Source organism: Phyllobates terribilis, unplaced genomic scaffold (genome assembly GCF_046119375.1).
Source record: "Phyllobates terribilis strain yellow unplaced genomic scaffold, ASM4611937v1 Scaffold_3__8_contigs__length_932513732, whole genome shotgun sequence".
In the NCBI taxonomy this organism is placed as follows: domain Eukaryota; kingdom Metazoa; phylum Chordata; class Amphibia; order Anura; family Dendrobatidae; genus Phyllobates; species Phyllobates terribilis.
In genome coordinates, this window is record NW_027362763.1 from 544178385 (window position 1) to 544197199 (window position 18815).

The window sequence follows — 18815 nt, forward strand, 5'->3', positions numbered from 1 at the left end:
AGAGCCATAGCGTTTTTATTTTTTGGTCAATATGACCATGTGAGGGCTTATTTTTTGTGGGACGAGTTGTACTTTTCAATGCCATTACTAGTTTTATCATATCCTGTACGGGAAAACGGAAAAAAAATTCCAAGTGCGGTAAAATTGCAAAAAAAGTGCAATACCACAGTTGTTTTTTATTTATTTTTTTTACCATGTTCACTGAATGCTAAAACTGACCTGCCCTTCTTATTCTACAGGTCATTACGAGTTGATAGACACCAAACATGTATAGGTTCTTTTATATTTAAGTGGTGAAAAAAAATTCCAAAATTTGGTAAAAAAAAAAATAAAAAAATAGCGCCATTTTCTAAGACCCGTAGCGTCTCCATTTTTCGTGATCTGGGGCTGGTTGATGGCTTATTTTTTGCGTGCCAGGCTAACGTTTTTATTGATAACATTTGGGGTAGATCCGATGTTTTGATCGCCCGTTATTGCATTTTATTGCAATTTTGCGGCGACCAAAAAACGTAATTCTGGCGTTTAGAATTTTTTTCTCGCTACGCCTTTTACCGATCGGAATAATTCTTTTTTTATATTGATAGATCGGGCGATTCTGAACGCGGCGATACCAAATATGTGTATGTGGGGGTTTTTTTTATATATTTTATTTTGAATGGGGCGAAAGGGGGTGATTTAAACTTTTATATTTTTTAATTTTTTTTTATATTTTTAAAAACTTTTTTTTTTTACTTTTTGCATGCTTCTATAGTCTCCATAGGAGACTAGAAGCAGCAACTATCCGATCGCCTCTGCTACATACAGGGGACGAGCAGGTCCCCTGCATGCAGCAGAAATGGTCCTGTGCTATGAGCGCCGACCACTAGCGACAAGATCATGACAACCACAGGTGTCTGCTGCAGACCCTGGGTTGTCATGCACGCCCATCGGCGACCCGCGATCACGTGACGGGGTCGCCGGTGGGCGGGGCTTATGACGCGCTACCCGGAAGCGCGCGTTAAATGCTGCTGTCGGAGATTGACAGCAGCATTTAACTGGTTAACAGCCGCGGGTGCATCGCGATTCCACCCGCGGCTGTTGCGGGCACATGTCAGCTGTAAGAATCAGCTGACATGTGCTCGGTTCAGTGAGGGCTCAGCGCCGGAGCCCTAACTGAACCGGCGGTACGCAGATATTAAGAAATTTGCAAAAATTTCTACATTTCTGTTTTTTTTTCAGTCAAGATGTGGTGCAGAGTGTACTTTAATGAGAAAAAAAAGAACTTAGAATTTACCAAAAGGCTGCAATGAAACAATGAGTGAAAAATTTAAAGCGGTCTGAATACTTTCCGTACCCACTGTACATAGCAGTGCAACTGTTGCTCATGCATTGGACCTGCAGATAAACTCTCCATCTCTTAGTCCAAAATTTGTAGCATCAGTGCCAGAACAAATTGTATGAACCCTCTAACTGCCGTTCAGTAAAAAGGGATGTATTGTAGATAAGGATAACAATATTTATTGGAACAAACATTCAAAAACACCTGATAATGAGGTATTAGTAAGTTGACTTTTGCAATATTCAAGATAAAACACACTTGTCTTTCTGAAAAACAACCTTAAGCTTGCAACCCGCTTCAAGGTTACTCATTGTCTTGCGAGCACACCGAACCCAAACACTTCACAAATCACAAACACAATTGACGTATTATTGAGGTATTAGTAAGTTGATTTTGGAAATATTGAGGTATTACTTAGTTGAGTAATAACTTAGCATTAATTAGTAATTACCATTAGTTAATATTAAGTTAGTATCAGTATTAAGTAATTAAAAAGTTGTATTAATAAGTTAGTGTACTATGCAACACACTTTATTGATAACGAGGGAAATTACAGTATCACAGGAGCAGAACATAGTCATGATTTACAACATAACAGTAGAATTTTGGAGGTATAATCTCATACATTCCTATTCATTTCAGGTAAGTATGATATAAAATTAGTACGCCAATAATACACCAGTCACTTGGAGAATTTCACACTTAGGTAGTTCATGTGCATTATTGTATTTGTAAGTTGAGTATTCAGTTGAGTTTTCAAAAGTACTAATGAGATATTAGTAAGTTGGTTTTGGAAATATTCAAGATAAATATATTGTGAGTTACTTATCTGCATAGACTTTAGTCTGCTTACATTGCCTTAAGTGTCCATGCCTATGTGTGAAAAATATGAATTATATCAAAATTTAATACAGATTATATCTTGTCATCTGCCACCATCGCACTCTAATCAGCATCTCAGTTTATCCATTCCTCCTATAGGTACGTGACCCAACTTTCCAATCCTGACTTCTCCCTACCTATGCTCCTACATGCACATGGTATGTTTTTCAACTAACAACTACTACCCCCACTCTTATTTATGATGTTGTTTACTTGGCCTTGAATATCCAGCATCTGGCACAGCCTTAATCAGCTGATCAAGATGAGCACACACCACTCCCCTCTGGTTCATGCCTGAATGCATTCTGTAGCAAATATATTGTGAGTTACTTATCTGCATAGACTTTAGTCTGTGTCCAGTCACCTTAAGTGTCCAGGCTTCAGTGTGAAAAATATGAAATAGATGAGAATTGAACCAGAAGGGAACTGAAGGTAACTGGGTGCTTGGACTCTGTAAACAATGTTTTTGTTTGTTTTCACTCTCTCCCTCCATAATCCTTCACTTTTTACAACCCCCCCCTAATCCCTACACCTAGTAAAGAACTCTTCATCTCTCCATCCATCCTCACCATTCATCTCACCTCCTCCTCAGAACTATTCCTCAACATTCAATCATTGTCTCCAAACACAGACAGCCACCTCATGCTCTCTCCTGCTCCCAACTACTATCACTTTCTCTGCTCCTCCTCACTGCCGGCAATATATCTCCAAATCTTAGTCCTATTCACCATATCCCCACAGTCGCTTCCACCTTTTATCCACAATCTATCACAAACTCTCACAACCCCCCACAACCTTTTACACATCCGCCCAGCCTCCGGTTCCAGGGTCCCACTAACTGGAGCTCTATGGAATGCTCGCTCTGTCTGAACAAACTTTCCTAGATTCATGATCTTTTCATTACTAACAAACTGTCCTTCCACAGCATCACCGAAACCGGGCTCACCCCCTCTGACACAGCCTCTCCAGCTGCACTTTCATACGGTGGAGTAGTAGGTTTTCTCCTGCCAGATAACTGCTCCTTCAGCCAAATCCCACTGCCACCCTCCGTTACTCTCCCCTCTTTAGAGGTGCACTGTGTGCTCATCTACTCCCCCTCCAAACATCCAACTGACTGTCATCTACCATCCCCCAGGACCAGCCACCACCTTCTTTGACCACTTCACCACCTGGCTACTTCACTTCCTTTCTGCTGACATACCCACTATCATCATGGGCGACTTCGAGATCCCCATTGACACTTCCTTCTCAGCTGTCTCTAAGCTTCTATCCCTCACCTTCTCCTTCAGCTTTGCTCAATGGTCTTCTGCAGCCACTCACAAAGATGGCCACACTCTGGACCTCATCTTCAAGTGCTTCTGTTTCCTCTCTGCCCTCTCTAACTCACCTCTCCCTCTTTCTGACTACAATCTACTTCCATTCTCTATCCTCTCCAGGGCCACAATCCCCACTCCACAAACTTGCACACCCTCGCAGAAATCTTAAACATTTTGACCTACACTCACAATCTGAATCCCTTCTGCCTCTTACAGACATTAGTTCCTTACATGATGCAGATGTTGCTGCCGCTCTATGCAACACCACAACAGCTACAGATCTCTGTTTGGTCACCCCTCTCACACATACCAAGGCTTGCACAATTAACAGGCAACTCTGGCATGCCAACCTACCTAATGAACTGCGATGGACCTACAGGGCTGTTGAGCGGAGATGGAAAAGGTCCCACTTCAATGAGCACTTCATCGTATTCAAATATGTGAAAAATGTGAAAAAGGTGTATATATCGCAAAAACAATTACAATAATCTTGAACAAAAATGTGACAGTGACTGGTACAGGAGAGGAGAGGACCCTGCCTGTGAGAGCTCACAGTCTACAAGGGATGGGTGAGGATACAGAAGGTGAGGATAGAGCAGGTCGTGCAGCCATATGGTGAAGTGAGGGTAACTGCAGGTTGTACGCATATCGGAAGAGGTGGGTCTTCAGGTGCTTTTTGAAGGTTTCAACAGAAGGCGAGAGTCAGAAATGGTGGGGTAGAAAGTTCCAAAGAAGAGGGGATGCATGGGAGAAATTTTGTTTGCGATTGTGGGAAGAGGAGATAAGAGGGGAGTAGAGAAGGAGATCTTGTGAGGATCGGAGGTTGCGTGCAGGTAAGTATCGGGAGACTAGGTCACAGATGTATGGAAGAGACAGGTTGAGGATAGCTTTGCATGCCAAGGTTAGGTTTTGAACTGAAGTCTCTGGGCAATGAGGAGCCAGTGAAGGGATTGACAGAGAGGAGAGGCCAGGGAATAGTGTGGGGACAGGTGGATTAGTCGGGCAACAGAGTTTATGATAGATTGGAGGAATGCGAATTTGAAGGAAGGTCACAGAGCAGGAGGTTGCAGTCGTCGAGGAGGGAGATGATAAGGGCATGCACTAGTGTTTTTGTAGATTCGTGGTTGTGGAATATGCAGATCCGGGAGATTTTTTTTACTTGGAGTCGGCATCTTCCTCACTCTGATCCTCCTTCCTCCTACCATTCCGAGTGCCCTGAGACAACTGATCCCACACTTAGACACTCCGAAGAGCTACTTTGTTCATCTTTTCATTTATAGATTCTGTCTCTTGCTTGGTCCGATCGTAAGTGGAAAGAGCTTGGATATGTGGTTTGAAGGAGAGTGTCACGCTGTCTCTGTATACTGGAGGTAGGGGGCCTAAGCTGACCCTAAGCTGGGGCCCTGACTAATCCCTCAACCTGGAGGTACTGTTAAAGGTACAGAGGTCCAGGCCGCCAGCGTAACCCCTACCTCCTGAGGATCCCTGCACCTAAGTAATCTAGTCCTGAGAAGGACCCCGATCACAACAAAAGAGGACAAGTAATAATATGCCCACACACAGTACTTAGACGAACGAGACAGTACAAGGGAAAAACCAAAACCACCTTGCATACAAAAACTACACAACTACAACAGAGGGAACACCAACGGGAAAGGAGATAAATGATAAAGCGAGGAAGGGAAAAACCACTCCAAATACACTTATCTCAGAAACTCCAAATACCACGATCCGCTCTGTAAGTCTGTATGAAATGCTTTCACCGACACTTCCCAAACAGACCAGCAGGCATTTGAAGGAGACTCACTACAGCAGCATTGATTGCAGCTGGGCGAGGCTGGACCTCGTCTAGCACAGAGAGAGAGAGAATTAACTCCCTCACTGCTGAAAACACAAAGCACCAAAAAGTCAGCTGCGAGAAGTCAGGCTGTGTAATCGTGACGATCTTCGTGGCGACACACCCGTGACAGTACCCCCCCTTCTACGAGGGGCCTCCGGACCCTCAGGGCCAGGTTTATCCGGGTGAGTCGTGTGGAAGGCCCGAACTAATCGGTCTGCGTTAATATCCGACGCAGGAACCCACATCCTCTCCTCAGGACCATACCCTTTCCAATGAACCAGGTACTGAAGGGACCGGCGATTAAAACGTGAATCGATGACCCTTGATACCTGGAACTCCAAGTTACCATTGACCACCACTGGAGGGGGAGGTAAAGGTGACGGTACCACCGGCGCCACATACCTCTTAAGCAACGATCTGTGGAACACGTTGTGAATTTTAAACGTAGGGGGGAGGTCAAGACGGAATGCCACCGGATTAATAATAGAACTGATTCTGTACGGCCCGATGAACCTGGGACCCAGTTTCCAGGAGGGAACCTTAAGTTTAATATTCCTGGTAGACAACCATACCCGATCGTTCACACTTAGGTCCGGACCAGACACTCTCCTCCTATCAGCCATACGTTTGTATCGGTTCCCCATAGTATTCAGATTCTTCAGCACCCCTCTCCATACTGAAGCGAGTGATGAGGAAAATCGTTCCTCCTCAGGAACCCCCGAAGAGCCCCCCCTACTGAAAGTACAAAACTGGGGGTGAAAACCATATGCCCCAAAAAACGGGGACTTACCAGTGGACTCGCTCCGCCTATTATTAAGAGCAAACTCTGCCAGAGGTAAGAAAGAAGCCCAGTCCTCCTGGTTCTCTGACACAAAACACCGGAGATATGTCTCCAAGCTCTGGTTCATACGTTCCGTCTGACCATTGGTCTGAGGGTGAAAAGCCGTTGAGAATGACAAACGCATCCCCCGCCGTGCACAAAACGCCTTCCAGAACTTGGACACAAACTGAGACCCCCGATCAGACACCACATCGGAGGGTACCCCGTGAAGCCTCACAATCTCCCCAATGAACACCTGCGCAAGAGTTTTAGCATTAGGGAGAGCCGGAAGAGCGATAAAATGTGCCATCTTGCTGAACCTGTCCACTACAACGAGTATGACCGTTTTACCCGAAGACGGAGGGAGGTCCGTAATAAAGTCCATAGACAGATGAGTCCAAGGACGCTCCGGGATCTTCAAAGGTAAGAGGGCCCCAGACGGACGGGTATGTGAGGTCTTAGAGCGCGCACAAACCCCACAGGACGCGACAAAAGTTACCACCTCCTTATGTAAGTTAGGCCACCAAAACCGACGCGAGAGGAGATCCACAGTTGCTTTACTCCCCGGGTGTCCTGCCAAAACTAAGTTATGGTGTGCCTCGATCACCTTTTGTCGCAACTGATCTGGAACAAACAGTCTCCCCGGAGGTCCAACAGGGGCGTCCCCCTGAGCCTCCAATACCTCCTCCTCCAGCTCAGAGCATACTGCCGAAACCACCACCCCCTCCTGAAGGATAGGAATCGGGACGTCCGTATTCCCGGCCCCAGGGAAACTGCGAGATAAGGCATCCGCCTTTACATTTTTTGACCCAGGACGATATGTAACGACAAAATTAAACCTAGTAAAAAACAATGACCACCTAGCTTGTCTGGGATTCAGACGTTTCGCGGACTCCAGATATAGCAGGTTCTTGTGATCGGTGATGACGGTGACCGGATGGACTGCCCCCTCCAAAAAATGGCGCCACTCCTCAAAAGCTAACTTAATGGCCAAGAGTTCCCTATTGCCGACATCGTAATTCCTCTCAGCGGACGACAATTTTTTAGAGAAAAAGGCGCACGGATGCCACTTACCAGGGGACGAACCTTGTGACAATACTGCTCCCACCCCTACCTCAGAAGCGTCTACCTCTACAATGAATGGCTGTGACGCATCAGGTTGAATGAGTATGAGTGCCGAGGCAAAACATTTTTTCAAGCAGGAGAATGCTTGACAAGCCTTGTCAGACCACCTAGAAAAATCCGTCCCCTTTTTAGTCATGTCTGTGAGAGGCTTAACCATGGACGAGAAATTACGAATGAACTTCCGGTAATAATTAGCAAACCCCAGGAAACGTTGTAGTGCCTTAAGATTCTCTGGCCGATCCCACTCAAGAACTGCCCGCACTTTCCCAGGGTCCATACGAAAACCGGACGCTGAAACCAGGAAGCCTAAAAACTGGAGTTCCTGTACGGCGAACACACACTTTTCCCATTTGGCATACAGTTTATTATCCCGCAAGATCTGTAACACCTGCCTAACGTGCTCCTGATGAGACACCAGATCCGGCGAGTAAATTAAGATATCATCCAGATATATGACAACAAACTGTCCCACCAGGCGGCGAAAAATGTCATTAACAAAGTGTTGGAACACCGCCGGGGCATTAGTCAGACCGAATGGCATGACAAGGTTCTCATAATGCCCCTCCGGAGTGTTAAACGCCGTCTTCCACTCATCCCCCTCCTTCATCCTAATCAGATTGTACGCCCCCCTGAGATCCAACTTAGAGAACCATTTGGCGCCCACGATCTGATTAAAGAGATCGGGAATAAGTGGGAGTGGATACGGATCTCGGACCGTAATCCGATTAAGTTCACGGAAATCCAGGCAAGGGCGTAGGCCTCCATCTTTCTTCTTAACAAAGAAGAACCCCGCAGCCACCGGTGAAGATGAAGGTCTAATATGCCCCTTAGCCAGACTTTCTGAAATATAATCCTTCATGGCCTGCCTCTCAGGACCAGAAAGGTTATACAACCTAGCTTTAGGTAACTTGGCCTCAGGGAGCAATTTTACAGAACAGTCATACTCGCGATGAGGAGGTAGTTCCTGACACCCTTTCTCCGAGAATACATCCTCAAAGTCCGTCAGAAATGGAGGTAAGACCCAAGGAGTAACCGCACCGATGACCGTGTTCATGCAGTTTTTATTACAGAATTTACTCCATTGGCATATCTCTCTGGTTTGCCAATTAATAACCGGGTTATGCTTAGTTAACCAAGGAAGGCCCAACACTATAGGAGTGGGAAGACCCTCCAACACGTAGCAAGACAACAGTTCTTTATGTATCGCCCCCACTTGAAGTTTTACGTCATGCACAGCTTGCAAAAAACTTCCCTGACCGAGAGGCCTGGCATCGATCGAGAATATGGGGATGGGTTTAGCCAACTCACTCAATCGCATACCTTGAACCCGGGCAAACCGAGCATCAACCAGATTAGCCCCGGCCCCACTATCCAGAAGAACAGATATCCTCTCAGTTCTCGTACCCACCACCACCTCCGCCGGTACGAGAAACTGAGACGAACCTAGGGACGAAATACCTACTCCCAGATTGCCGTCCACCACACAACCTGGGATCAACAGTTTTCCGACGACTCTTCACTCTGCAAGGGACGGGATGGACACCCCCCAATAAAATGTCCCTTTCTCCCGCAGAAGAAACACCTTCCTGTCTTATGGCGCACCACCGGTCCCCTCCCCCGAAATGATGTCCCTCCTAATTGCATAGGCTCCTCTGGACTGACCAGGGGAACCACCATATGAGGGGACCTTGTAGGAGGTGGAGTCATCACAGGGGGTCGAGTTATCCCGCACCTCTCCCGAAGCCGTCTGTCAACGCGAATAGCCAGGGCCATAGCGGCTTCCAGTGACGCGGGAGAGTCATACTGTGCCAACACATCCTGTAATTTGTCGGATAAACCTTGACAAAACTGGCTCCTAAGAGCCGGGTCATTCCACTGGGTGTCCGTGGCCCACCTACGGAACTCCGAACAGAATTCCTCCGCCGGACGATCTCCCTGCTGGATCCTACGTAACTTAGACTCAGCAAGGGAGATCCGATCTGGGTCATCATATACGAGTCCCAGAGCAGCGAAAAACCTATCCACTGACTGGAGAGCCGGGGAGCCCGGGGGAAGAGAGAACGCCCAAGATTGTGGGTCCCCTTGTAGGAGCGAGATGACAATTCCCACCCTTTGTTCTTCACTCCCCGATGACCGAGGCCGCAGCCGAAAGTACAATTTGCATGCCTCCCGGAAAACAAAAAACTTGTCCCGCCCCCCAGTGAACCTGTCAGGGAGAGCTACTTTAGGTTCTGGTCCGGCTTGCTCCAGAGGATGCAAAACCTTGGACCTAACGTCCGCCAGCTCCATGGACAAACTCTGCAACTGCCGAGCTAGACCGGCTACTGGATCCATGGTAGCTGGAGAAAAACTAAGTGGGTCGGTGAAAATGTCACGCTGTCTCTGTATACTGGAGGTAGGGGGCCTAAGCTGACCCTAAGCTGGGGCCCTGACTAATCCCTCAACCTGGAGGTACTGTTAAAGGTACAGAGGTCCAGGCCGCCAGCGTAACCCCTACCTCCTGAGGATCCCTGCACCTAAGTAATCTAGTCCTGAGAAGGACCCCGATCACAACAAAAGAGGACAAGTAATAATATGCCCACACACAGTACTTAGACGAACGAGACAGTACAAGGGAAAAACCAAAACCACCTTGCATACAAAAACTACACAACTACAACAGAGGGAACACCAACGGGAAAGGAGATAAATGATAAAGCGAGGAAGGGAAAAACCACTCCAAATACACTTATCTCAGAAACTCCAAATACCACGATCCGCTCTGTAAGTCTGTATGAAATGCTTTCACCGACACTTCCCAAACAGACCAGCAGGCATTTGAAGGAGACTCACTACAGCAGCATTGATTGCAGCTGGGCGAGGCTGGACCTCGTCTAGCACAGAGAGAGAGAGAATTAACTCCCTCACTGCTGAAAACACAAAGCACCAAAAAGTCAGCTGCGAGAAGTCAGGCTGTGTAATCGTGACGATCTTCGTGGCGACACACCCGTGACAGAGAGATTAGAGTCAAGGGTTACCCCAAGAGCTGTTCACTTTTTCATCGATAGATTCAGGCCTATTGACTGGCCAGCTTCAAGCAAGGCAACAGAAGATCGCATGTAGCTATATGAGCAGCCGTGGCCACCCGAAGGTGATGGTGGGAAAGTGCAATTTCTGTCTCAAGAAGTGGATAATGATGAGACACAATGGACAGAAAGTCAGGAGCAGAACCAGGGTGCGGAATTGAAAGAGGAAGCAGTGGTCGATGAAGTCACTAACCCAACCTAGCAAGGGGACATGTAGAGCAAGGACAGCAGCACACAGGGGGAGGGAGGCGTAGCACCCCAACAGGCAGGAACAAGCAGTGTGGTGGCCACAGACACAAGGCGGGCCACTATTCCCTGGAACACCATCAAGATAGAAGTTGCCAGTAAAACTGTTAGGTCGTCCGGAGTATGGTTCTTTTTTAAAGACTGTTTAGACAACCCCAAAAAGCCATTTGCAACATTTGCCAGGCCAGCATCAGCAAGAGCACCAAAACTACCAGCCTGACCACCACAAGCATGCTCAGGCACATGACAGCAAAGCATATGACTAGCTGGGCTGAACACCAAGGTCCAGAAACAGTGTTCCGCGGGTGACATCACTTCCTCTTCCGCTGTTGTGCCTGCACGCCAATCCCCTATCAATGGTACATGCGAAGATGCCTCCCACCCTGCACCTGTCATTGCAGACTTGCAACCATCACCGTCCACGTCTTTGTCCCTTCGCAGCATTCAGTTGTCCCTACCACAGTCCTTGGAAAGCAAGTGCAAATATGCAGCCAAGCACCCACCCACAGGCCGCAATACTAGACTGCCACATTTATGAACTGCTTGCTTACACTTGAAATGTTGCCTTTTAGGCTCATGGACGTGAAAGCTTTCAACAACCTCATGGCGGCAGCGGCCAGGTGTCAATACTCGGATCCCAGCCACCACTCTTTCTCCTGGTATTGTCTCTGCCTTCCACAAGCGTGGGTCCCAGAACATTACCCATGCCTTCCCCAGTGCACTTATTGGGAAGGACAGCCTAACCACAAACACGTGGACAAGTTAATATACGTACGGAGCCAGTCCACAGTAAAGAAGTTGCCATAGAGTGTCCGGGAACCTTACCACACACTTTTCTTAGCCAGGGCTGCTTTTCGGCAGGGTTGCATGGCCCCCAAGAGAACCGGAAAATCCTCCAGTGGGCCCTGGCTTTTCCATCAGGAGAGTTCATAGCGCAAACCTTTCAGGTTGTGATTATGATGAGGCCATCCATCTCCTTGGTTTTCTGTTACTTGGAATGCAAGTGCAAGTATGCAGCCAGCCAAAAGGCTGCAATACTAAACTGCCACATTTCGGGACAGCTGCTTGCACTTGAAATGTTGCCTTTTAGGCTCATGGAGGAGGAAGCTTTTCGCAACCTCATGGAGGCTGCTGGGTCTCCATTAGTGTTGAGCCACCCCCGTAGTGTTCGAGTTCGGTTCGGTTCGTCGAACACCCGTGTGTTCGCCGAACTGTTCGTCGAACTGTTCGTCGAACACCTTCGAACACCGTTAAAACCAATGGCAGGCAAACAAAAACACATAGAAACACATAGAAAACACCTTCAAAGGTGTCCAAAAGCTGACAAACTGCTCAGAAGACACAACTAACACATGGAAAAGTGACAAGTACATATAGTCATGCGAAAAGAAAAGAGGTGGAGGAGTAAAAGGAGGGGGAGACACAGATATAGGCATGTCATGCCCTTCTAAAATCCAAAAATTGAGAAGCCGAGACGGCCAGTCCGCTCCTGCCCGTGCCACCTCCGTGTCGCCGGGTTTGTGCCAGAGCCGCGGTGAACCCTGACGGCCAGCCCCCCTCTCCCAATACTGGTGCCTGTCCGCTGGTGGGTCGAGAGAGCCCCCCTGTGGTGGAGGCAGCTCTAAGCTTTTTAATTTAAATTGTCCCTCTAATTTGAATGAATACACTTTAAATCCATTTACAAGGATCTATTGGAGGGCAAGTCTCATGCCAGCAGCCGCGTAATTCCAGCTCCAGTAGCGTCCACTAAAGCTGCTGCAGTTAAAAAGCTTTTATAAGGATCGAGCTCGGCTGTCCACCGCAAGGCATCCTAGTGCCAGTCCCAGCCCCTATGCCTTGGGGTGCCTCCTGATGCTCTTCACTGAGTATCCCGTGGTCCCGAAGCATTTCCTTTGAAAAAATTAAGTGTCCAAACTACAGGTGGTGTAGCTTGCTTAACAGCCGGGATAATCCGCTGACTAGCAGACACTGCTACTAGGCACAAAGTATTTCCTGGGCTAGATGCAGTTAAAAATTTGTAAGTAGATACTCTCGTTGGATGCTGAGAAAGCATTCCATAGAGTCTCCTGGCACGCCATATATGATTCTCTTAAAAAGCTTGGGGTAGGGGTCTAGGGGACCCTTTTATAGCCAAAATCACGGCCCTGTATCACAATACGTCACCTAGGCTAAAGATAAATGGAACTGTAGCACCGAGGGCTCGGTTGCTACAGACGTATTGCACCTCACCCAGAGGTGTGATATCTCACTCTCAGATAAGGATGGAGTGTGGATCAGGACCCGACACCTGCATGCATTACACCACATTGCCGTGGGGCAGGGCGACCAATATGCCCCTGAGATGGGCACGACAGTCCCTGTCCCTGGCTGGAGTGGGGGGAGGGAACACTGAGGAAGGGGAACCCTGCAGTGCAGGAGCAGGGAGGAAGCAGTTCCTGGGTGCATTGAGAAGGGAGTATAAAAGGTGGGCACCATCTTAGTTCAGTGCAGAGAAGTCTGAGCAGAAGTGGCAGGGAGCAGGGGCTCTGCATGAGCTCTGCTCCGGAGGCGGGCCTAGTAACAGAGGCCCAGGCCTGCAAGAGGGAGAAGGAAGGAAGAGGAGCGGAGAAGGCTCCAGGAACGAGGAATGAAGGGATCCCAGGGGTGCGGACGGGCGAGTCGCCACCGCACGCCCGAATCCACCTGCGTGGAGGGGTCAGGCCAAAGGGGGAGACCGGTCCCCGAACTAGTGGAGGCAGGAAACGACCCTCAGCTAGAAACCGGAGGCTCTGACATTTTATGTGGCGCAGCCCCTTGCTCCACCCGCTAGGAAGGCACCACATAGGGTCAGGGAAACTGGCGCCAAGTTTACCAAGAGGAGGCCCGAGGCAGCCGGACAGAAGTGTTGGTAAGAAAGGCCAGACAAAGGACACACAAAGGGGGTCCTGTGAAGCGCTCCAAAGTTATCTGGGAGTTGTCTGAGCCCCTCACCTGGTGAGCACAGTACGACGTGGGCAGCCGTTACCTGCAGACGTGGTCTGGATAATAAGAACTGTGAGTAAAGGCCCTGAACTGCATCACTGACTCCGTGTCGTTACTGCTGCTGCCCTGCACCATCACCCCCATCCTCCGCATACACTGCCCTGAGGCTATACTCCTCCCGTGGGGAGTTATGCTACGCTCTGCTGCACCCACAACACCAGCCTTAGCGGTCTGCCCTGTAGCGGCGGTTCACTCTGACCGCAATCCACGGGTGGCGTAGTCGGACATTTAAACATCAAAACCACATAAATAGTTCCGCCACTGGTTTGACCGCCCTGAGCCACGGAACCGGATCACCGCCACGAAGACTACAACCACCAGCATCCACCAAAAAGGGTCCGGCTCCGGGTGTCCCAAGGCCCAGGGGGTGCGTCAGAACATTTTCATCACCTTTCACAATCACCAATGGGACAAGGCAGGGATGTCCTCTGTCCCCTCTCTTATACATCCTAGTGACGGAGCACCTGCTCTCATCAATTCGCCATAACCCCAATATTAGGTGGATTGAGGTGGGAGGCACCGAGTACAAGTGCTCTCTATTTGCTGATGATGTCCTAGTATATATCACTCAATCACATATATCCATCCCTGCTGTTATGGCTGAAATAGATCACTTTGTTACATGGTAAAATTTTAAAATCAATGCAGCGAAGTCTGAGGCCCTCGATGTCTCCCTCCCTAAATCCATATAGGATTCCATCCAGTCCAACTTTCCCTTTGCCTGGCCCTCACAGGGTATCAAATACTTAGGAATTCCTATTCATAGAGACCTCTCCCATCTATGTTATCTTAATTTTGGGCCCTTTATTGAACAATTCCATACAGACCACGGTTGGCAAGTTAGAACTGTAAGATTCACTACGTGAACCACTGGTGTTTTGTGGAAAAGCACATGTACACCACGTTCCAAATTATTATGCAAAAAGTGTTTAGGAGTGATAAGGGAAGAATTTGTTTGTTTGTCAGTTAAACTCATTGATGGTGATGTGTGTCAGGGCTCTTTATATCACTGTAAGCAATTGCAGACACCTGTGCTAATTAGTTTGGCAGGTGTGTCCAATGAAAGGCAAGACTACTTAAGAAGGCTCTCTCACATTATTAAGCAGCCTACATTTTCTGCCAAAATGGGAAAGAAAAAGGATGTGTCGGCTGCTGAGAAGCAACAAATTGTGGAGTGTTTAGGTCAAGGCATGACTACAATCAACATTGTGCGATGATCAGGATGAAGTGTCTTGGCAATCAAGAAGTATGTAGCTGATTCACAGTACACACGTGTGCGTGCTGATAAGGGCAAATTGAGGACTCTTTCCTACAGGCAATTACGTCAGGTTGAAAGAGCAGCGGCAAAAAAGCCTTGTCATAGCAGCAGACAAGTTTTTGAAGCTGCTTGTGCCTCCAACGTCCCCCGAACAACAAGATGCAGGGTCCTTCAGAGGTTTGCAGCTGTGCATACGCCATCCTGTCGACCTCCTCTATCCACTTCACACAAGCAGAAACGGCTCCAGTGGGCCAAACATTACATGAAGACTGATTTCAAAACTGTTTTGTTCACGGATGAGTGCCGTGCAGCGCTCGATGGTCCAGATGAATGGAGTGGAGGATGGCTGGTTGATGGACACCCCATGCAAACACGGCTACAGCGCCAACAAGGAGGAGGTGGAGTAATGTTTTGGGCTGGAATCATGGGGAGAGAGATTGTCGGCCACTTTAGGATCCCTGAAGGCGCTAAAGATGAACTCCATAATGTATGTGGATTTTCTCAAACAGCACTTCCTGCCATGGTTCAAGAAGAAGAACCGTGTATTTCACAGCAAGATCATTTTTCTGCATGATAATGCACCATCTCATGCTGCACATAAAACATCTGCATCTCTGGCTGATATGGGCATAAAAGGGGACAAACTTATGGTGTGACCCCCATGCTCCCCTGACCTCTACCCCATTCAGAACCTTTGGAGCATCATTAAAAGGAGTGTCTATGATGGCGGGAGGCAGTTCACATCTAAGCAACAGCTCTGGGAGGGTATTCTGTCCTCATGCAAAACAATTGAAGCAGAAACCATCCAAAACCTGACAAATTCAATGGACGAGAGAGTTCAGAAGCTCCTTTCGAACAAGGGGTCCTATGTGAAAATGTAACATCACCTAGAATAAAGTTTTGAGTTGAAAACTGTTTGATTTCAGTTTCTAACAACCTGCTAATGCTTATAATTTCAAAAATGACCATTTTTTTGGTCTTTATTAAAATGAAAAGGTTGATCGAAAAGTTTGGGGGATCTAAGAGTGTGGCAACCCAGTAGTCATGATTACTTCGAATTCTGACAATATGAGGGTCATGCTGCAGGTAGTGCAGCAAGAAGGCACTTATGTGTCTTGCGCATCTCGGAGCCCCAAAATTATTTTCCGGGCTAGATGCAGCTAAAAATTATTTTTAATTTTAAATCTGGTGAAGCTTATTATAGATGGCCTAATAGGATCAGTGCTGCACACTGCTACAAAGCCCAAATTATTTTCCAGTCAAGATACAGATAAATATGATTAGTAATTTGAAAGCTTAAAACGGTTGGTAGGGTGATTTTAACCAATCATCAAGCTTTTACTCTCCCCAGGATGACACAGGGGTAGAAAAGTCGTTTCGGATCCATCATTTGTTCATCTTTATGAACGTGAGTCTGTCTACATTATCAGTGGAGAGCCGCGTGCGCTTATCTGTCAGCACACCACCAGCAGCGCTGAACACACGTTCAGACAGAACGCTGGCTGCGGGGCATGACAAGATCTCCAAGGCGTAAGTGGCTAGCTCCGGCCATTTATCCAGATTGGAAGCCCAAAAAGAGCAAGGGTCCAGTGACACAGTCGTGGCTTCAATGTTTACTTGGAGATACTCCTGTACCATCGTCTCTAGGCGTTGACTATGTGTCAGACTTCTTGTCTCCTGTGGCCTTGCAAAGGATGGGCTAAAAAAGTGGTGAAATGATTCCGCAAAATTGATGTTACCAGCAGATACTGTGGTTCTGTTACGGTTTGAGTGCTGAACACTTGACGGTCCCACGGTTGGCAAGTTGGAACTGTGAGATTCACTACGTGCACCACTGGTATTTTGTGGAAAAGCACATGTAAGATTCTGCAACAGTCTCTGCTGATACTCCTGCATGCGTGCATCCCTTTCTATGGCAGGAATAATTTCTGCAAATTTACTTTTGTACCGGGGATCTAACAGTGTGGCAACCCAGTAGTCAGGATTATTTCTAATTCTCACAATTCGAGGGTCATGTTGCAGGTAGTGCAGCAAGAAGGCACTCATGTGTGTTGCGCATCCAGGAGCACCAAGTCCCTGTTGTGTTGGTGGCGAGGTAACAATCATGCTTCCTTCCTCTGTCCTCTCCCCCCAACCTCGCACAACAGAAATGTGATCAAGGTCTCCCTCATCTGATGAGTCTTCCATCAGTTCGTCCTCCACTTCTTCCTGGGCTCCTGCACCTTCCTCACTAGTTTGGCTGCTACCATGCGCCCTGGTAAAATTATCTCCCCCACCCTCACATGCCTGCCGCCTTGGTGCTGCCGACCGTCTGGACCTTGCAGATGTTAGCCCTTCCGCATACAACTCCTCCTCCTCTACTTCCTCCACCTCCTCTTGTGCCACCACCTGACTCCGAATTCTGTTTAACATGTGCTCCAGCATGTAAATCACCGGAATAGTCATGCTGATAATGGCATCGTCAGCACTAAACATCTTCGTCGCCATTTCAAAACTGTGCAGAAGGGTGCATAGGTCCCTGATCTGAGACCACTCCTCCAGCGTGATTTGCCCCACCTCTGAATCTCGTTGGCCCAGGCTATACGTCAGAACGTATTGCACCAGGGCTTGTCGGTGCTGCCACAGTCGCTGCAACATGTGCAGAGTTGAATTCCACCGGGTAGGCACATCGCATTTTAGCCGGTGAAGTGGCAGGCCCAACGACTTCTGTAGAGATATAAGTCGCTGAGCTGCGGGATGCGAACGGCGGAAGTGAGCACACAGCGACCGTGCCCTCTGCAGAAGGCCATCTAGTCTGGGATAGTGGGCTAAAAATTGCTGGACAACCAGGTTCAACACGTGAGCCATACAAGGCACGTGTGTGACATTGCCCCGGCGAAGGGCCGCACCCAGGTTTGCAGCATTGTCGCACACGGCCTTCCCTGGTTTCAGGTCCAGTGGAGACAACCATTCATGAAATTGGTTCTCCAGAGCTGACCACAACTCCTCAGCTGTGTGACTCACATTTCCCAGACATTTCAATGTAAAAACCGCCTGATGACGTTGAGCCCTACTGCCAGCATAGTAAGGAGGTGTGCAGGATCCCTTCTGTGCAGTTAGAAAGCTTGTGGCATGACCAGACAGGCTTTGGGTGCAGGTGGAAGACCGAGAGGAGGTTGAGGAGGCAGAAGCAGTGGAGGAACTTTGACATAAAGAGGATTGACGCACAACTCGTGGGGACGGCAAGACTTGGACAGCAGCCCCTTGTCCTGCTGTCACCATAGTTACCCAGTGCCCAGTCAGCGACATGTAACGCCCCTGTCCATGCCTACTAGTCCAAGTGTCTGTGGTAAAATGCACCCTGTCACACACAGAGTTTCTCAAAGAAGCGGTGATGTTGTGTGCGACATGCTGGTGGAGCGCAGGCACACCTTTCTTTGAGAAGTAGTGCCGACTGGGCATCTGATACTGGGGCACTGCGACGGACATAAGGTCTCGAAAATCCTCTGTGTCCACCAGGTGGAAAGGCAGCATTTCTGTAGCCAAGAGCTTGCAGATGGTGAAATTCAACCTCTTAGCTTTCTCATGGCTAGGAGGAAATGGTCTTTTACTTGTCCACATCTGAGGGACCGAGGGCTGGCTATTGTGCTTAGACGGGGTTGATAAGGGTGTCCCCGGCAAACTGCCGGTCTGTGAGGAAGATGCAGGCGGACATGTTAGGTTGCCTTGATCCAAAGGTGGTGCTATCGATGTCGGACAGCGCTCAAGACCAGCTGGTGTTACCACCTCCAAAGAAAATGATGACCTGCCAATCACGCTGGCTGTTGCGGGTAAAGAGGTGGCAGGTCTGCGCCCCAAAACAGGTGTGACTGCTGTCCCCCCAGTCACAGAGGATGAAGAGGCCGCGGATGCACAAGATATGGCAGACGGTGGTTGGCCCGGCCG